Here is a 4810-nt window from a genome sequence, read left to right on the forward strand (position 1 = left end):
GAACATCAGCAGGAGAGGACTTTTTAAAGTAGGGCCACTACAAACTGATACACAGAGGACTCTTTAAAGTAGAGACACTACATACTGATATACACCTGAACATCAGCAGGAGAGGACTCTTTAAAGTAGAGACACTACATACTGATATACACCTGAACATCAGCAGGAGAGGACTCTTTAAAGTAGAGACACTACATACTGATATACACCTGAACATCAGCAGGAGAGGACTCTTTAAAGTAGAGACACTACATACTGATATACACCTGAACATCAGCAGGAGAGGACTCTTTAAAGTAGAGACACTACATACTGATATACACCTGAACATCAGCAGGAGAGGACTCTTTAAAGTAGAGACACTACATACTGATATACACCTGAACATCGATTATGGTAAAAATCATAATCTCGATTATTTGGGTCAATAATTGAAATCACGATTATTAAAAACGATTATCCGTTTACTTCGAAAACATCAATTTATTGGAGAAAAAAAATGTGAGCAGTATGTTTTGAACAGTTGATTACCCTGAACTTTAAGTATAATTCAACCGAAAAAAATTGTTTCAAAAAAAAGTAATGCAAATAATTTTTTTTAAAAAGTAATAATAATAACAAAATAATAATCGTTTTATTTCAATTAAGTTGTTTTCGTAATCGTTGCAAGCCATAATCATAATTGCGATTAATTGAGCAGCCCTACTCTGATACACAGAGAATGGCCCCTGTAACATCTTCTGGATGTTTTTGAGGCTTCCTATTTATTCTCCAGATAAGATGAACTATGTGCCGCGAATAACAAAAACAACTGCCAAAATAGAAAAACACACAAAGCAAGGATATGAATACGGAAGTTTCCACCTTTAATCTAAGGAAACATAACCCACATTTAGTCAATCAATCTCCCATTTTTAGGAAAGCTCTACCGTAAACAAAGTACAGGCCTTTTGTCCCACTAACAGAATTCTTATCAGCCCGATTTCCTCGAAAATCAAATATTAGATTACTTGACTCCAGAGCAAATGAAGCCTGTTGTAATCTCTTCCAGCTAAAACACAGAGACAACCAGATGTCTGTTCGATGTATTATTCCAGCTCCATAAATCACAAACACTGTCCTGATAATGTTAGTGAGCCGACATTTGGATTCCTGCTCTGCGTTAGTACAACCCTGGATTTCCTGCGGCACAAATCCACGATAGAGACGGACACCGTTTATCCAAACAGACTGAGGTGAGAGGACTTTGACTCTCACCTGGTACAAATCCAAACGAGCTGCACTCAGAGGAAGTCTAACCCGTATAAAGCATGCTAAAAATGAACAGAATAACACTTCATTTCTAAAAAAAACAATCCTAGGGCTTGTTTCCCCAAAGCTGCATTTGCAACATGAGATCATTTCCTCTTATTTTAGATATTTTAACACTGCTTATTTACGAAGAGGTGAAGACACTTACAGTGAAAAGTTAAAATCTTTCCACTGTTGCTTTCAAATAAAGACGTTTAATCTGAGTAAGTAAAAGTTAGAAGGCAATGTTAAGAGAGCACAGACTTACTCCAAGGTTGTTCCTTAAATGTAAAATACTGTGTGTCCACAAAGGATCCACTCAATTCTGCTTTATCCTTCCCCTAAGTACCTGCAGACAAACAGAAAATACTTACCAACTAACCAACCTCCTTGCTCAGGGTATTAATAATGAATAATAATACATGTTACACTTAAACACTCAGAAACCATGAATGCTAACGCCTTGTCCAATCCCTACATTTGTCAGCCGATCATTTGAGAAATTAGACGCTGCCTCCGTTTGTCAATAATATTTGAGCAATAAATATCTCTTACACGAGACGATAAAACACGAAATGAGATGAAGGACTCTATTTTTAGACATTGTACTTGTGCCGACTTGGCTTAGAGGTGAAACTAACACACTACTGCTTTCTATTTGAGGAATATATATGACCTACGCTAACAAAGCAAGACAAAACCCTGATTATCTAACAGGTTCGTCCTCTCCAAGGTAGAAGAATCCAAGTCTAAAACCAACAATGTGTTTATCTTAGTCCTTCCTGACTTCCTGTCTGAGGTCCAAGTCCGTTTGTTTCTTCAAACTGAAGACGTCAATCTTTAAAAACAGATTAATTATGCATAAAGCTTTATACTTGCTTTCTCACATCGCAGTAGTAACGACATCTTATACCAAGATCTTCTTCTGTATGTCTAGTGGCCGGTGAGCCTGTCAATAACATGTTTTTAATATCCTCAAGTATTAGTTTTTTGTAATGCGTAGCCTTAAACTTAAAATGTGAACTAAAGGAGTTTCTTACCAATGGTTTACCAGATAAAGAAAACTGGAGTTGGGCATTCGGGGAATCATTTATCCCAGTATTTATGAACTAAGATGAGTGATCATGCACCTATAGACCTGTTTCTTAAGATAAGAAAGCAATAGCTGAAGGACGGGAAAATGTGACAAGATATAAAAAAGGGTTGATCAACATGTATTACTTTGGAAAAACGATTATACATTACACAAGTGGAAATATCTGGGGGAGCTTCATGGAGTTTTTGAAAGAAACATATTTGTAGTGATGAATAAAGGACAGACATAGGACACAGTGTTTTCTGTACTTCTACCTTATTAAGAAATACATATTACACCTAATCAAAGTGAAAGGCTGGAGGAGGGACAACTGAAATAAGATTATAAAAGTTCATTGTGATCTTCAAGATTTCTGTATAATTGCTGGAACATCTTTAAACTCACATGTTTTAATGATAATGTCTTTATTTTCTTGCCTATGCTTTTAAGGATACACTGGTTAACTGCTGATTCTTATCAATATATTAATGTTTTGTTACAATTAGGTTAAAAAAATGCCAGAAACAGCATGACACATTTCTGTAGTGTTTACAATGACTATTAATGCCAGCGAGCTAATTCTTGAAGCTATGGAGTTAGCATGCTAGTTTGAAGACTAGTAGTGGGTGTCACTTACTCTTTTATTATCTTTTATTTAAGTGTTTATGTGTTGTTAATGTGATGTCTAACAGTGAAGCAAAAGGCAGGAAGGCCTGTCTGTCTCCGCTGTCTGTTAACCATCATATTGAAGCTTAGCTAACGGTGCTAACTTGAACCTTTCATGACCAAATATTTAGTTTAAAATCAACCGAACCGAGCCGGAACAAAAACCCCCCATCCATGTACAATCTTCCCCATCTAAGGCCCGAATATGTGGCACTGTCACCGGCCTGTAAGTGCTAATAACACCCCGGCTAGCAGATGATGTTTTAAAAAAAAGCCTTATAAAGCTAACGGTAGCCATTTAGCTCCCACTGAGCTCAGTACACTATGAAGCTAACGTTAGCAGCTTAGCTCCCATTGGGCTCCGTACACTATGAAGCTAACGTTAGCCACTTAGATCCCACTGAGCTACATACACTATGAAGCTAACGTTAGCCACTTAGCTCCCACTGAGCTACATACACTATGAAGCTAACGTTAGCCACTTAGCTCCCACTGAGCTACACACTATGAAGCTAACGTTAGCCACTTAGCTCCCACTGAACTCCATAATTTCTACCCTAAAATCTACCTCCTGCAAGCCGAATTCGGAGCTCTGTGTGCGGGTAAAAAATATCAGATGGTCAATCGGAGTGTCACGACTGGGTGTCATGGCGTACCTTCAAAGAGAAAGCTGCGGTTGTGGGCCATGTTTAATCCATTCCTCAGATGATATAGTTGCTCTCATCGGAGACCCGGGGCAGCGGGTCGGCTCTATGAAGCTGCCGGGACTGGAGCTCCGATCCTCGGCTAGAAAGGCACCGCAACAACGGCCAACCTACCGGAGGTCTGACAACTGAGCCTTCAAAATAAAAGCTCAAAGTGTCAAGTATATTTCACACAAGCATTCTCGATAAGATAAGATAAGATGTTCCTTCATTGATTGATAGGGTGTCATTGCAGCAACAGGATAATACAGAAACACAGATAGGAGGCCTACACATGAGAATATACACATGGGATAATAAGAATACAAATAAAATAAGAATAAATATGTAGTAAGAGTCGGAAGAAGTGCAAAGTAGCATAAAATGGAAGTACTCAAGTAAAGTACAAGTACCCTAAAATTGTAGTTAAATACAGTACTTTGGTAAATGTACTTAGTTACTTTACACCCCTGTTAATTACTATATGTACAACTAGCGTCACCATGGTTTTATTTTGAAGGTTATTTCCGGAAGTCCATTGTTTTGATCAGGGTGGGCTTAGTAGCTTACTGAAGGAGCCTGGAGTCTGCCAACTTTATATTTTGACAGATGCTGATTTTAAGATGCATACATGCTAGTATATTCAATAAATACATACTCAAACACGCTGGAAAGTATGTACAATATAAATAAAGTACAAAAAGCTCATTAACAATGTCTTAAATATTACAAGAGATAATAGATGCTAATGTGTACTTTTCTCCACTACATGTATTTAATAACTTTAGTTACTTCTCAGATGTTGATGAATGATGTGAAATATAATCAAGTGTTAAATCAGACTTTAGTTCCACCTGGAGTAAATCCACAAGCTACCCTGCAGTATACAAAGTCATTCAAACTAGCTGCACCTTTACCAGCTTTGAGAACACTTTCATGATCAATCATTATAAAACATATCATATCTATTATTCTGAAATGGACCAATCTGCACAATGACTACTTTTACTGTCGCTACTTTCACTATATTTTGATGAGAATACTTTTCTACTTTCACTTGAGGAACATTTTGAATGCAGGACTTTTACTGTAACAG

This window comes from Notothenia coriiceps, unplaced genomic scaffold, assembly GCF_000735185.1.
Source record: "Notothenia coriiceps isolate Sejong01 unplaced genomic scaffold, NC01 NC01_scaffold00020724, whole genome shotgun sequence".
NCBI lineage: Eukaryota > Metazoa > Chordata > Actinopteri > Perciformes > Nototheniidae > Notothenia > Notothenia coriiceps.